This window comes from Cupressus sempervirens, chromosome 3, assembly GCF_028749045.1.
Source record: "Cupressus sempervirens isolate cs-2001-9-10 chromosome 3, ASM2874904v1, whole genome shotgun sequence".
In the NCBI taxonomy this organism is placed as follows: Eukaryota; Viridiplantae; Streptophyta; class Pinopsida; order Cupressales; family Cupressaceae; genus Cupressus; species Cupressus sempervirens.
In genome coordinates, this window is record NC_143120.1 from 786,172,936 (window position 1) to 786,190,460 (window position 17,525).

Sequence of the window (17,525 nt, forward strand, 5' to 3'; positions counted from 1 at the left end):
TAACTCATTTTTTGTTGGATCTTCTAATCTTTCACACCTTACCATGGCTCTCTATAGAGTACCTCTACTAATTTTCAATGTTTTACTTGTCTTTCTCATGACTCAAGCTTTCTTCATTTGGGTGCTTACTATTGTCAACATAAGTATGCATCTTGTGATATGACTATCTTTGGTGCATGATTTAGAACCCACTTTGTCATATGCACTCATTATATTCTTTCCAATATTTTTTTCATTTGAATTATCCATCGTTCTTAGCCCAAGAATATTCATGATGGACCTAAATTTCAAATTCCTCATCATTTCAACAAATAATTGGCATTGACTTGTAATATTTGATTCTTCAAAGAATAATCTCCACATACGATTAACTTTTCTTTGACAATTATGCTTGGTAATCTTGTCAGGAATTGATTTCAAAATATTATTATCAATATCAATCAAATATTTTGGTCTTCTAAAATGAATTCTAGATGATGTTATCATCTCTTCCATTACCTCAACATTTTGAACATCAACATAAGGTTAAGTTTTTTATGTACCTTAAACCGAAGATGATGTTCCTTGGCAATAAGATGCAAAATATGGAATATCACCTACTTGATATGTTGATGTTGTGCTTTCAACATGACATGATAGAGTGTGTACATTGTTAGATGTAGAAATTAGCATCTCTTCAACATGAGATGATGATATGACTCCAACATTGGAAGATGGTGTAGCATCACAATTGAATTGTCTTCTTGAGTGTAAGAGTCTTGTTCATTCTCTTTGTCTTTCCATTCTTCCTCTTTTTTTTTTTTGTATCAGTGGTTCTTGTTCCTCTTCAAAAGATAATTTTTCATTATTGCATTGCAATTTTCTTTATTCATGTAGTAGTTTCATTTCATCTCCTTTAATTTCCAAATCTCTCTCCCTCTCTTTTGTTATTTGAGTTTTTTGTTTCTTCTTTGGCATGATGATTATTTCTATATGTCAAATTATTCAAACATCTAAATTACTTACAATTTGTAAATTACAAATTAGTCAAATACATATACAAATTACAATTATTTCAATGAATACACAATATATATTAAACAACTTGTCAAATTTATAACCATTACCAAATAATAATTCATTTAGACATAAATTTCAATGAATTCACTATATATTAAACAACTTGTCAAATTATAATGAAATTTGTCTCTATAGTTACAAAGAATATTTAAAAAGGATTGTACTAACCTTTTCTATAGAAAGAATGTTCAAAAAGCCTTCAAATAGTGTATACAATGATTGAATTTGGTATTTTATAGCTTCCAATAGAATGAAATAATATTCAAAAAGACTTCAAATAGTGTATCCAATGATTGAATTTGGTGTTTGTTAACTTCCAACAACATGAAACCCATATTTTTTGTTAGAACAGTAGAACAAACAACAAACAAATAATAGAATATGGGTCAGTAGGGACCCAAATTTTTTCTATAACCATTTTTTGATGTTTTCATATAGGTGTGCACACACTATAGTGTGGACATACTATGTGAAAAATCTATCTCTCCCTATCCTACCCTCTCACATCCCTACTCTCTCTCTCCCCTATCCTATTGTCTCCTATCCCCTACTCTCTCTCTCTCTCTCATCCCACCCTCTTCCATCTCCTACTCCCTCATCTCCTACTCTCTTTCCCTCTCTCCCACCCCCTATTCTCTCTCCCCTATCCCACCCTCTCCCGTCCCCTACTCTCTCTCTCTCTCTCTCTCTCTCTCTCTCTCTCTCTTTGTATCCCACCCTCTCCCATCCAGGCTACTCTCTCTCCCCTATCCTACCCTCTCCCATCCCATACTCTGTCATACCATACACACACGCACACTCTCTCTCCCCCCCTCCCCCTACTACGTGAAAAATATATCTCTCCCTATCCCACCCTCTCCCTCTCTCTCTCACCCCCTATCCCACCCTCTCCCATCCCCTAGTCTCTTAACTCTCCATTTCTCTTGCCCTCTCCCATCCCCTAATCTCTTTCTCATCCCTTACTCTCTCTCCCACCCCCTTCTCTCTCTCTCTCCCCTATCCCACCCTCTCCCATCTCCTACTCTCTCTCTCTCTCTCTCTCTCTCTCTCTCTCTCTCTCTCTCGATCTCTCCCCCTCCCTCCCTCCCTCTCTGTCCCATCCCCTACTCTATCTTTCCCCTACTATGTGAAAAATATATCTCTCCCTATCCCACCCTCTCCCATCCCATACTCTCTCTCTCCCTCTCTCTCCCTCCCTCTCCCTCTCTCCCTCTCCCTCTCCATATCCTACCCTCTTTCATCCCCCAGTCTCTCTCTCTCTCTCTCTCTCACATACACACACATCCCCTAATCTCTCTCTCATCCCCTGCTCTCTCTCTCTCACCCCCTACTCTCTCTCTCCTATCCCACTCTCTCCCAACCCCTAGTCTCTCTCTCATCCCTCCTCCCTCCCTCCCTCCTCCTACTCTCTCCCTCTCCCCTATCCCACCCTCTCCCATCCCCTTCTCTCTCTCTCTCTCTCTCTCTCTCTCTCTCTCTCTCTCTCTCTCTCTCTCTCTCTCTACTATGTGAAAAATGTATTCCTCCCTATCCCACTCTCTCCCATCCCCTATTCTCTCTCTATCCCCATATCCCACCCTCTCCCATGCCCTTCTCTCTCTCCCTCTCTCTCTCTCCCCCCCCCCACATCCCCTACTCTCTATATCTCTATCTCTCCCTCTCTCTCACATGTATCTATCTTGATCTTCATCTCCATATTTCTCTAGCTAAATCTCTCTTCCACTTCTCTCTTTTACTATATATTTCTCCCACCCATCCCCTACTCTCCCTCTCTCTCTCTCTCTCTCTCTCTCTCTCTTCCTCTTCCATTCCCTACTCTCTCTCTCTCTCTCTCTCTCTCTCTCTCTCTCTCTCCATTTCTCTATCCCTCTCTCCCTATCCCACCTTCTCCCATCCCCTACTCTCTCTCTATTTCTCCCTCCCTCTCTCACTATCCCACCCTCTCCCATCTCCTACTCTCTTCTCATCCTCTACTCTCTCTCTCTCATTATCTACCCTCTCAATTGAAATTCAAACTTACAGAGTGCGTGAACACTATAGTGCATACATGTTATGTAAGCTTGAATTTAAAAATACTTTAAATTGTGTGTGTGCAAGCTATTTAAAGCTTTGGATTCTACCAAGTCTAAGGCTTGGTTTTGCCTTGGGGATCCAACCCAAAGGTTTGGAGTCTCTAAATTGGTCTTAGACAAGTTTCCTCATGGTTGAGCATCAATAAAATGGGCTTACATGACATTGTAGATCTCCGTGTTAGCTATATAACCATATAATTTTATTTTGAATTTGAACTATTTCATGCCTTTTAACTATAATTTATTTTTAATGTATGTCCATTTTCTATCAAAAACCAACATGTACTAATTAGGGTGTAGATTTTAGCTCATTCATCAAATATCACAACTTAGTTTTTAAGAAACTAGAATCCATTCCACACACTTTGAAAAAATAAGTTTTGATTTTAGATTAGTTTTCAATCATTTCTAGGGAGAGGACATAGGTATTTCGCATTTTTGGGATATGTCCAATTAAAAAATTTATTTAAAAAATACACATTATAAAATTACCCAAAAAATATGGGATAAACTACATGGTATTAGTTAACTTTTGACTAGAGCAATTAAAGAATTATAAATAAAAAGATAAAATTTTAGGGGGGCCACACTTTGCACTATATTATTTTTTCTAAAAAAATAGTCCTACTTTCTATAGCCCCCTTTTTTGAGGACCTTAAACTAAACCATTTTGAAAATAAAAATAGTAGTTTAGAAACTAGACTCAAAGGACTACTACTTTTTTTGTCACATCTTAAAATTTTAAACCTAACTATCTTCAAATCATTGATTTTAGATTTTTTTTTAAAATTAAAAAGTGGCCACTTATACCCCCCTTTTGGTACCACAACTTGGTGCACTTACCCTTATTTGTCATCTATCTCATGATCAAGATCATCATTGTTGTTGACATCATCACCACCACTATCCTATTCATCGTTGTCATCATCATCATCATCATCATCCTCATCATCATGATTAGTAGAAGAATCATTATCATGATCAAAAGTAGCATCATTTGCATCAGAAGCATAATTGACTAACTCTTGATCATGATCCACTTCTTTCTCTTCCTTGGTATCCTCTTCTTCCATTGCATTATATTTTATCAGCCTTCCCTTTAGATCATGTCTAACAAAAAATGACCAACCTAGTCTATGTAGAACCTCTGAGTAAAAGACCTGATCACATTGGCTTGGAAGATCATAGGTCTCATCCCTAATTGGATCAAACAAACTTGTATTTGTTGGAATTACAATAGGAAAGGTAAACTTCTGAGAGGGGGGGTGAATCCATGCTTCAAACTTTGACCCATAAAATATTCACCATACATCCATGTCTCACATATTTAATAAGTAAACTAAAATACCATGCAAAGCATGTACATCTAAAGCATGTAAACAAGTAAGAATTCACACATATGACACAAGATATGATTAGCGAAAAACCCTCCAATGAGAAGATAAAACTAGGGTGGGTATGACACCCACAAATCTTCACTACTATAGTAATAAAGTGTATCCAATGAAGGTTATAATGTTTGATCATGAACCATGATATACCCTATGAAAGATATGCCCTATTAAGGGCTTATAAATACTATTAGGTCTTACCCTATTAAAGGATTTCAACACTTTATTAAAAGTGTGCCTTGTTAAATGACTTCAACTCACAATTAAGTAAGCACCTTGTTAGAAGATTTCAATACAGCTTGTTAGGACTACTCTATTAAGAGATTTAACTAATCCACTTGTTAGAATATCTTAGCATTGATCCTATGATTAACACTCTTATGCTTGATGACTAATCACCTCTATCCTATTGTGTACTTGATCCTTCTTGATTAGTTGTCTTTCTGTTGTTCACTATTTCCTTCTTTTGTTCTCCTTTAACTAATTCTGCAATGTAATTTAAATCATAATACCTTGGTCACCATGAATTTCCTAGTTTGTACATGCAAAAATCTCCTTGATCATCATTCATTCCTTTTTCATACTCTCTTCAAATTTAGGGTTTTTCTTCCTTACGAAGAGCTAGGTGACTTAGGGTGAGGTATGAAGCAATGGCTATGATTCATCCATTTTGCCACTTAAACCTTCATTTTACCTAATTGGGTGCATGTAATGCATAGGGATTCCAATTTAAGATTCGTCCTTATCACCAAAATATCATAATTCAATCTGTAAGTCAGCTCAAAAATGGTTTATATAGTAGTTTGTGCCAATACAAACAACTATGAAAAACTATGTTACTCGACATCTAAAGTTCCTGATGCTCGGCACATATTGATTTCAATGTTGTCACTCAACATCTGAATGGCTTGGCATGCACCATTTTCTCGACTCCTAAATCACTCGGCATATACTCTTTGCTCAACACTTGAGTAACTCTACACTCACTATTGACTCACCATGCTCTAACTTATATATGTTGTGCTTGGCACATGTTACTTATTTGGCATGAACTAAGTAAATGACTTAAGTGTATAGACACTCACTTGTCAAAACCAATTTGAGATAAAAAAATGTCCCCCTTTGACATGAATGTCAAAAACACTTGGTCATGTATTAATACTTATATTCTTATGAGCATAACATAACATAACTAGTTGGCTTCTGTACACAATTTCAAAAAATCAAAATTTTGTAACAACTTATACCTCAAAAATCTTACAACTCCCCTTGAATTGTTTGATTTGTTCTATTCTATAACAAAATCTCTCTCCTATTGAGTATATTTTCCTCAACTATTGATACTCTCTCTAATTCTTTCTCCCCCATACTTGCATACTTGCTCCCCCATCACTCTTACTCCCCCTTTTTGACACTGATGTTGATGGGTTATGCACTAATAGTTTGTTTTTCCAAAAAGGATTTATGGACCTCAAGAATAATCTTAAGAGTGGCATCCCAATTGTCACAAGCTACCTCCAAAGACTTGATTTGGATGGCTAGCTCAGCAACAAGGTGTACTAGGTCATCCAATGTAGAAAGATTGGGGTCTTTCTTCGTAAGAGTTTCTACATAGCCTAACTCCTTGTGTAGAATTTCCATGCGAGGAGTCAATGTAGTTTGGACGCTTATTAGTTTAGCCCTTATGTTGGCTTCATCTATAGATAGTGCTACTAACCGGCTCTAGGTTTGCAATAGGGTCCTGAAGTATTTCTCACTTTGAGCTAGAGTCATGGGAAATTTAGCTCCAGATGATCGCATTTGACTTTCCAAGCTTAGTATGTGATTCCTTATTTCTTGTGTGAAGAGTGTAAGATTACATAGTTTGGTGTACAAAGAGAAAATATTCTCTAGTATCTTCTTCACATTGTCTATCTTAGTTGCCAATGCAACTTGTGTAAGTGCTATATCACTAGATATCTTCTCATTTACTTTACTTTGAAACTTCTTCTAAGACCATTCTAATAATTTTGCATTAGTGTCAAGGTCTATATCACTTACTTTTTCCACTATGTTAGTCAATTGTTCAATAAGTGGATTTATTTCATTTAGAGTAGGCACATTGAATGCATCCAAGAAGATGTCTTTCATATCAAGTAAAGCTTGCTTCTGCTTATACTCCCTTCTAAGAAGTTCTTGATGTTTCTTTCTTGCTAGGGCTTCTTGAAGTATACCCATCTAGTCAATTGTTATTGTGGAAAGATCACACTTGGGCAATATAATTTCTTTATCTAGGCTAACATCTCCATAGATAATTACCTCTTCTACCTTGGATGAACTCGAACTTGGCACTGAGAATTGCAAAGGTGTTGCATCTATGCTCATCCTTTGAAGAGTTTGACTAGAAGGAGTGCTAGATTCTGGTAGAGTTACCAATGCTTGAATTGCTACTAGCTCCTTCGACTTGGGTGTCAAAACAATCTCTTTAGGCTTGTCCTTTTTTTCCTTATTGATTTGAATTACACCTTGTTCTTGTGCTGAAGGTGTAGGTGAATCTACTTGGCCTGTTTGACTCTATGTCTCATTAGTGACTTGTGTTTCCACTTTATCCTCTCTAATTGTCTCAAACTTTTTTGTTGCAACTTTTGGTACATTTCCTGAGACTGGAGTACCAACTATGTGTGTAATGATAGTGCATTTCGTTGTCTCCTTCCTATGATATTCAACCAATGGTTGTGAAGGTTGTACACTAGTGACTTGAGGAGTGATTGTAGGTATTTCTTGTGTTTTCACCTCCTACCTTATAGTTATAGTCATTTATTTTTGAATTTCATCTACACTCACCAATATAGGGTTATCACACAATTTGGCCTGTAGTGTAGATTGGTCAAGCATCTTTTTCAAGTCTTGATGAATGTTGAAAAATCTTTTTTTGTGCTTTCATAGATGATTAAACTTGGATATTGTGAATATTGGCTTCCTAATTTATTTTATTCTGGGTTCTTGAAGATCAAATTTATCATTTCTTATGAAATTTCAAATTATTCATTGTGGATGTCTATTAGATCTTCTTCTGTAATTTGATCCAAATCTCTTATTAACTTGAATATTTTGTATATTCTTTTATAAAATCCATGGTTAGAATATATGTGATAGAATAGAGTCAAATTTTAGAAGTTTAATTTCACAAGTTTGAATTTCCTTTATACTAGAAAATCCAAAAGCAAAAGAAATTGATAGTTTTTAGCCTAGGTACATTCAAACAAGGAAAGGTATCCTTGTGTAATTACATAATCTTCAATGTTCTTCAACATGATCATGACCTAATCATAAAGAGCCTTGGGAGTGATTGTCATCTCTCTTTCAAGAGAGGGATTTGATTTTCCTATCCATACTATTGCTCATACAAACACAACGATGAACACTATTGTTTCTGATCCTTCACCATATTAGGGATAACATCCAGTACCCCTACTAAAAGTAGAATGGGGATCAATTTGAGAATTAACAAAACAAGAAACAACAAAATTAGATAACATATCTTTATCTTTAGTGAATGAGCTATCTAAGCGCCGTATTTTTCTAATCTTATATTAGTTTCATGTTTTAGGGTCGATTGGTTAAAAACATGTATTTCTATTCCCTTCATTTAACTGCTTAACTCTAGATTTTTTCTATTAAATATAAGAGGATCAAAAAACAAAATAACTAGAGAGTTTACAAAGTATCAACAATGAGGCCTAGCCTCCATCTGACAACAGAGTATCAAATGTATAATGACATCAAAACACGAGGAACAACCAATTAGTGTGAAACATCAAAATGAACATCCATCCAGGCAGGCTAGCCAAGTGGACCCTCCATCCAAACAATGTTATTGCGCTCTTGAATTTGAGTTAATATGAGAAACTCTTCTTTTCTTGCATTAACATTCTTCCTGATCTCCCTGTTCAATCTTTTACATGCCTGATCAAAAGCATGCAGGTCATCCAATGTTCTTCTCTATTGATATCCATGTTTCAACTCATATTAGAGGAAGGTAACATGACCATCTTCTAAGAATCTCTTCAACTTGTCTTTTTCAATCAACATAGCAGCCTGAACTTGCAAGAAAATTTTGAAATGTCTAAGTTTCCAAAAAAACTTAGTAAGAACCCTCAGCTTACCTTGGTACCTCTCCTCCTTCTTGCATTTCCAGATCTGCCTGAGGATGTTAGAGGACAATATATTCCAAAAAAGATTTGAATCCTTATGAAGACCAGAGATATGACTAGTAACAATGTCAATAATAGTAATATTAAATAACTCTAGATTTTTGCTTCCTAAACACTTCTTATTGATCTTTTAATCTAATACATTAGAATTTGAATAAGACTACTTTCTAAATTCAATTGAAATTTAATATTATATTAGTTAAAGATTATTAATGAAATGGCAATTAGATATGCCTATTTTTTAAGTATACATAAAAATCTACTCAAAATAAATAAGTCAAAGAATACCTATTTGGTATCCTTATTTTTAGAATAGAAATGTACTGACTTGAAAAAATTTGAAAACTCTCTTGAACATAGTATATAAAATCCAACTCTTAATTCATAGAAACAACATTGTCGTCTTCGGTGATGCCATTGTTCATGGACACTATAGGCCAAATCTTGACCAATCTTGGAATGGAATTAGCTTCAAATCATGCTAAGCCATAACTCTAGGTTCATAATTGGCAAAAGATTGTTTGTATGCTTATAATTTATTCAATCATCTATAATATAGAAGGAAGTTTTATATTTTCTCGAAAATTTTCATGGAACTCTTTTGATACCTTGCACCTATTGTTGAATTCTTCAATTGGTATGGAGGTCCAAAGTCATGACAGATAATCGAGATCTGAAGAATAAAACTATAAATTAAAGAATTCTTTCAATATATATTTTTACAGCTATTACACTTTAGGTGGCCAATGCTGCTTAGAGATCTATTGGCAACAAATGCACAAAAAAATGGGAAGTCGCTCATCAAAATTTCTTTCAAGAAGATGACAACATGATGATATTACGATGCTTTTATACAAATCAGATCCTCGAATTACATTTACAAGACAAGCTTCAGATGACTTAAGCATGACACGCTAAAGCTTGATTTTTAGACTAAAAATATTAAATAGTCAAAATTGACTTATTTTTTAAATCTTAATTTCTTACTTAATATACTACTTTTTCTAGTTTAAATCCAATTCAACCTTCTCTTTTAGATGCATTCAGCTTACGTACCTATGTGCCTCCTCAGATATCATGTCAGAGAAAATATATGTTATATTTTTTCATTCATAATCAAACAGAAATTGCTTATATAGGCTACGACTTATGAACTATGTTTGCACTTACGAGTCCTCTATTAAATTTAAATATCCAACAATATCAAATCTTAAATAATCCAACAATAATTGATCACCGTACCCAAAACATGTTCGAATTCCAATTCTCGTAGATATATTTCTTTATCAATTATGCCTTTTTATATTTTAACCAGCTATTCAAATCGTGAACCTCGTACCTATTCTGCTAATCAATAATCGATAATCTTAGTCCTCAATCAATGGCCCTCAAAAAACAACCATTTGTTCTTCTGTGCGAATAATATCCTCTGCAGCGAATCACAACCAATAGCCTTAGATTGACGCATTTTCCAAAGAGAATAACAACAGCACAGTTCCCTACCTTAACGAGTAAGCAAACACATTATAAAACCACATTATGAACTTACTAACCAGCATCATCAACGAGAAAGAAGCATCCCAAGTCTTGAAATGGGTAACTTTCCCCCTTTGCCGAGCAAGCCCATCAATGTCGTGCTGAGCACAACCGAAATCTCACCCGGGGATCACATTTACACTTCGCGAGGCGCCTACGACCACCACGGTAAAATCGGTTTGACATTCATTTTCTATTTGTCTTACCTGTGAAAATTCAAACTATTGCAGTCACTGATTATTAATCTCCTATCACAAATGATTATTAAACTGCTGAAAATAAATTCTCAGCTAATATCGAAAAATAACACAACTGCAACTTCACTTAAAATACGGAAAGAAATGTGCAACAGAATCAACACAATATTTTCGGACAAATTGTCCCTGGAAAAACCCCTAAGGGAAAACCAGTTCTACAGATGAGAAATTATATTAAACTTCAGCAAATCAAGAGATACAAAATTCCTTGCCTCACACTGGCAGAACTCCGACAACCTCCTAATTTCTCCCGCTGATATTTCTCACTGCTATCCCTGCGCTAACACTGCACCCTTGTTCACTGCAAGACTGTTTGCTAACACTGCAAACTGATTCACAAAAGCTTCTCTCTTGTGCCCTTGCTAACACTGCAAGACTGTTTGCTAACACTGCAAACTGCTTCACGAAAGCTTCTCCCTTGCTAACACTGCAAGACTGTTTGCTAACACTGCAAACTACTTCTCCAAAAGCTTCCTCTTCTGTGCCCTTGCTACCACTGCAAGACTGTTTGCTAACACTGCAAACAGCTTCACCAAAGCTTCACCTTGTGCCCTTGCTAACACTGCAAGACTGTTTGCTAACACTGCAAATAGCTTCACCAAAGCTTCACTGCTAACACTGCAAGACTGTTTGCTAACACTGCAAACTGCTTCTCCAAAAGCTTTCTTGCTAACCCTGCAAAGCTTCTTATCTTCTTCTCCAAATGCCCCCTAGACCCCTTTTTATACTACTCTCGTTGGTAAACCAACGACCGAGATTAAAACAAACCAACGGCTGAGATTAAGACAACTCAACAGCCAATAATAGAATTGGTTGCAAGGTGTCCAAAAGGGAATCTCTAAAATTAGTAAATAATAACCATTTACTAATTTTTGGCAAGTGGACAAACAGCTGTCCAAACCACCCATAAATACAACCGCTATTCATAGATAAGGACGAACAACTGTCCAAGTTACCCATAAATAGTGCTGCTATTTTCGGGTCAGAAATAACAGCTGTCCAACTAACAATAATTAACACTCCCTCTTAGCAAGGAAGCTGTTCTGCATGACACCCATCTTATCTCTGAAGAAGATAAATTTGGCCTTTCCCAAAGCCTTCGTCAGAATGTCTGCTACCTGCTCATCTGTAGGTATGTATTGTAGTCGAACAACTTTCTTCAATCTGCACACGTGGGTCTCTTTGCTGTGTGCTACAAAGCCTTCTGGTTGTTCTATGTATACCTCCTCCTTCAACTCACCATTGAGGAATGCTATCTTGACATCCATTTGATGGATCTGCCATCCCATCTGTGCTGCAAGTGAGATTACAGCTCGTATAGAAGTATACTTGGCAACTGGAGCAAATGTCTCCTCATAGTCTATTCCCTCCTTCTGAGAGAACCCCTTTGCCACAAACCTAGCCTTGTATTTTTCGATGCTACCATCTGCACCGTGCTTTATCTTATAGATCCAGCGTGATCCAACTACAACCCTATCTGTTGGTCTAGGTACTACCTCCCACACATCATTCTGCATTATTGAAGAATATTCCTTAACCATAGCATCTCGCCATACCTGATGTTCTGCAGCTTCCTGATAGCTAGAAGGCTCACTATCTACCAACTGACTAACTAATGCCACATAGTCATTGAACTTGGCTAGTTGTCTTCGCTGTCTAGTACTCTTCCTAGGAGCTCCCACAAACTCCTGAGTATCCCTTTGTGCACAATCTCTGATGAAGTGATATCTGATATCTATATGTTTAGACCTATCATGAAACACTGGATTTTCAGACAACTTGATGCAACTCTGATTGTCACAATGTATCACAGTAGTCTCAACCTTCTGACCAAACAAGGCTACTAACAACTTTCGAAGCCATATAGCTTCACATGTTGCCATGCTAGCTGCTATGTATTCTGCTTCTGCTGAACTTAGAGCCACAGACTTCTGCTTCCTGCTGAACCAAGATACAACTCCTGATCCCAAGCTGAAACAACACCCTGAAGTGCTCCTTTTGTCTGTTGTACTTCCTGCCCAATCTGCGTCAGTATAGCCTATCAACCTGATACCTTCACCTCGAACATATTTGATCCCATACTCGACTGTACCACACAAGTAACGTAGCACATGCTTAGCCGCTATCCAATGCATTCTCTTTGGTTCAACCATGAACTGACTAAGAGAGTTTACTACAAATGCTATATCTGGTCTAGTGTTGACCAAATACATAAGCGAACCAATCAACTGTCTATATAAAGTGGGATCTACATCTTTCTCCTTAGATGTATCGTCATGCTCTGTGCTCACCTCTGGAACACCTGTCACGGTCTCACGAAGCAATCTAAGTGCTCCAAGATGAATATGGCCCATCCTCTTATGCCATAGCTCTCCAAGATCTCTAGGATTATTGTTGCTCATAAGTGCCTTAGGAGTATCAAACTGCAATCTATAAAGGCGACCACTCCTAACTCCAATAGTTATGGGTGATTTCCAATCCTTGTGCTTAATCAACACATGTGTCCCTCTAAAGAGTACATTATACCCCCTATCCTGAAGAACAGATACAGAAATCAAATTCATACCTAAGCCCGGCACATATAACACATCATGAAGAGGAATTATCTTTCCATTCTCCCTCTGAAACTGAATAGTCCCTTTCCCAACAGGGTTGAGTTTGGACAAGTTTCCCATAGAAATCTGGATGTTGGTGTCCTCCTCCTTGTAACTGGAGAAGTACTCTCTAACTCCTGTCATATGAAATGACGCCCCACTATCTATATACCAAACACACTGTGAGGTTGAGCTAACCATACAAGCTATGAGTGCAAACTCATCTTCCATTCTGCTGGAGAGTTCTTCTGCACTTGCTGAAGCTGCCACCTGCTTCTTACCCTTTTTCCTCTCTGGGCAATCATTGACATAGTGGCCAAACTCGTGACATCCAAAGCACTTGACCTTAGAAAGGTCCTTCTTCTTCTTTTCACTTTGTGAATTTGATCCTTTGCTAGATCCCTTCTTTGCTTTCCCTTTACCCGCTAGGGCAACGTTCTCTTGTTCCACCTCATTTTTCTGACTCTTGTTGGCCCCATTGACAAGACTTAGTCTAAACTCCTCCTGAGTGAAATCAGTCCATAGTCGATCCCAACTCGGTAAAGTATCTCGTCCACTGACAACTTGAACAAAGACACTCCATTGTTTAGTAAACCCATTTAGGGCTATTCTCACTAGCTCATCATCACTAGGGCTATCTCCAACAGCTGCTAACTCATCCTTGACAAGTCTGAGCCTGGTGAGGTAACTTGTGACGTCTTCTCCCTGATTCATCCGGGTAGTCTTTAGCTTCTCTCTGAGAATCAACTTCCTGTTAGTGGTAGCATTCTGGTACAGATTTAGAATGGCGTCCCACATCTTCTTTGCTGTATCTAGCTCTGAGATATGTGGAACAATATGATCCTTGACACCATCAAGGATAATCCTCCTCGCTTTGGCATCGTCCTTCCTATATGCTGCAAGCTGTGTTGCATCTGTTGGTACAGGTACACCACTGGTAGCATAATCCTTGATACCATTCTCTTCCAACAATAAAGAAATTCTGGCCTTCCAGACACCAAAATTTGAGGCACCATCCAATCTATCCTGATCTCTCAAACCAGCTGAAGCCATCTCAAGGGTTTAAAGCAATAATAAATCTAAAGAGATCAAAATTTCTTTCCTAGGGAAAAACTCTTCTACCCTTAACAATGCTCTGATACCATGTGAAAAATCAAACTATTGCAGTCACTGATTATTAATCTCCTATCACAAATGATTATTAAACTGCTGAAAATAAATTCCCAGCTAATATCGAAAAATAACACAACTGCAACTTCACTTAAAATACGGAAAGAAATGCGCAACAGAATCAACACAATATTTTCGGACAAATTGTCCCTGGAAAAACCCCTAAGGGAAAACCAGTTCTACAGATGAGAAATTATATTAAACTTCAGCAAATCAAGAGATACAAAATTCCTTGCCTCACACTGGCAGAACTCCGACAACCTCCTAATTTCTCCCGCTGATATTTCTCACTGCTATCCCTGCGCTAACACTGCGCCCTTGCTCACTGCAAGACTGTTTGCTAACACTGCAAACTGCTTCACAAAAGCTTCTCTCTTGTGCCCTTGCTAACACTGCAAGACTGTTTGCTAACACTGCAAACTACTTCACGAAAGTTTCTCCCTTGCTAACACTGCAAGACTGTTTGCTAACACTGCAAACTACTTCTCCAAAAGCTTCCTCTTCTGTGCCCTTGCTAACACTGCAAGACTGTTTGCTAACACTGCAAACAGCTTCACCAAAGCTTCACCTTGTGCCCTTGCTAACACTGCAAGACTGTTTGCTAACACTGCAAACAGCTTCACCAAAGCTTCACTGCTAACACTGCAAGACTGTTTGCTAACACTGCAAACTGCTTCTCCAAAAGCTTTCTTGCTAACCCTGCAAAGCTTCTTATCTTCTTCTCCAAATGCCCCCTAGACCCCTTTTTATACTACTCTCGTTGGTAAACCAACGACCGAGATTAAAACAAACCAACGGCTGAGATTAAGACAACTCAACAGCCAATAATAGAATTGGTTGCAAGGTGTCCAAAAGGGAATCTCTAAAATTAGTAAATAATAACCATTTACTAATTTTTGGCAAGTGGACAAACAGCTGTCCAAACCACCCATAAATACAACTGCTATTCATAGATAAGGACGAACAGCTGTCCAAGCTACCCATAAATAGTGCTGCTATTTTCGGGTCAGAAATAACAGCTGTCCAACTAACAATAATTAACATTACCAACATCTCTACTGGTTGTTATGAAAATAGATAAATATTGTTTTATTTCAATATCAGATATTACATTAGATGTTTTATAATGTTTATGTAGCTAGTAGAAATCAATTATCTAATTTAATGTGTAGAAACTTCTTTATCTAATCTAATCAATTTAATAACAATATAATATTTATACTAATAATTTCATTTTATTACATTGTTCTTGCAACTGTATTTATCTATAGAGAAATTCTTCTTTAAGACTTACATTTTAAAATTTGTTGAATACAAGATGTATACACATTTTTGTGAAAATCTGAATCAAGCAGAATTCTATCAAGTTATCTCATAACCCTCGTAAAGGTGTAGCTCCTATCTGAAATTTCTTGCTTCTCCCTCCATAACTCCTGAATCACAGTCTCGCAAGCTACTGGACAACCATCCATGTTGAACTCCACACAAAACCCCTTATCTGCCTCCACAAATCAAACCTCACAATACATGCATCTTCAAGAATGTCAGCAATAGGAAGAATAAACAAAAAGTGCTTCTCAAATAAAATATCATCTCAAAGTGAGAAGCTAACTTGAGATGATTAAAATCCTCCATCATCCTGTGCCCTTAACTTCCAAAAATGATTCTATTAAAGTTTATTCATTTGATATTTTAGGTGATCTTTGCTGAATTCTTCCTCATATAATATTCTCCAATTGACAAGAGCTTCCATGCTTTATAGACTTGTTTGGAATAAATAAATCTATCACATAATGACCTATTAATTTAGGCTCAATTTTAATTTTGTTGAGGATCATCCTATTGTATATAAACATCTTTTGGTAGATGATGATGCTTCTCATAAATGTAATCTTCCATAAAAAAAAAAAACTAGATCAGCCTCCATGATGGACAACTATAACACTTTTTAATGCTAGTCAAATTACAAAATGGTCACCTTCCCTAATATTGTGATATTTAATTTTACGTCCTAATATTCTTTCTTTATTAAAAAACAACATCCTCAAATTATCACAGGCACACAATATTTTAAAAGGATGCTATGATCTGATCTATTACAGCATAAAGACATCTCTATTTCAACTGTGCCCTCATTTTTTCTCTACAGACAAGTGCTACATGGTTTCATCGCAACCCTAAGACTTCTCCGTATGGATATTCCTTTTGTCTTTGTTTCATTATAGACACATTGAAACAAAATAGCCCACAAAATGCACAACCTCGACACACTGAAACAAAATAGCCCACAAAATGCACAACCTCACCAAGTTTGTATTAGTTGTTATGAAAATAGAGAAAATATCTTTTATTTCAATATATCAGATATTACATTCGATAAGTATTTTGTAATGTTTGTGTAACAATTTAACTATTCACAAACTACTTTCTGTCTATCTAACCTAACCAATATAATACTATCACTATTCTATTATACTAACACTAATCTTTGTTATAATTGTTTGGAGCCATTCATACACAGGTATTTACATGGGGGAGGATCGAGTCATTCATTTTCAAAATTCGGGAGAAGGGACATCTTTTGCAAGTTCGAGTCACCCATTCGGCCCATGTTCCACATGCGGTTACCACAGTAGAATGAGTGGAGTGGTGGTCACTTGCTTAGGTTGCTTTCTGCAGGGAGGGAATATGTATCGATATGAATATGGTGTAGAACCTGGCCTTTCTACTCATCTTCCGGGATCCCCTGAGCACGAGTGGTGCACGTCTGCGTCTTCTGATCCACCGGACATTGTGATGCTCCGTGCAAGGTAGCTGCTCAAAGACGGGTTTGGAGGTTACGATCTGGTGAGGAACAACTGTGAGCAGTTTGCTCTCTTTTGTAAGACCGGCAATGATAATCCAAGTGGCCAAGTAGTGTCCGTAATCTCTTCCTTGACTCTTACGCCGCTTGGCATGTTCATAGCGGCTCCCTTCATACTGGTTGGTCGCCCCACACTTATCAAACGACGCTAAACCCTTTGCTGGACACAACTTATTACTATTATTATCATAATTTTGTTCACGACTACGCTACTCCGTATGTACAAACTAGCAATGGTTGTGTGTATAGGAAGATATATCCTTTAATATATTGAATAAAATATCAAATAATTCATGGTACAGTGTTGATTAGATTGTCAATTAGGCATAATTGATTTGATTGTAAACTTTTTAATGAATTTCAAATAAATTTGTTTGTCAAATATCAAAT

General features: G+C 36.9%; 1 pseudogene; it reads left to right on the forward strand.

Moving 5' to 3' along the window:
• The first annotated feature begins 10,260 nt into the window (after nucleotides 1–10,260).
• LOC149569151 (protein LEAD-SENSITIVE 1-like) lies at nucleotides 10,261–17,287 on the forward strand (annotated as a pseudogene).
• The last annotated feature ends 238 nt before the right edge of the window (nucleotides 17,288–17,525 follow it).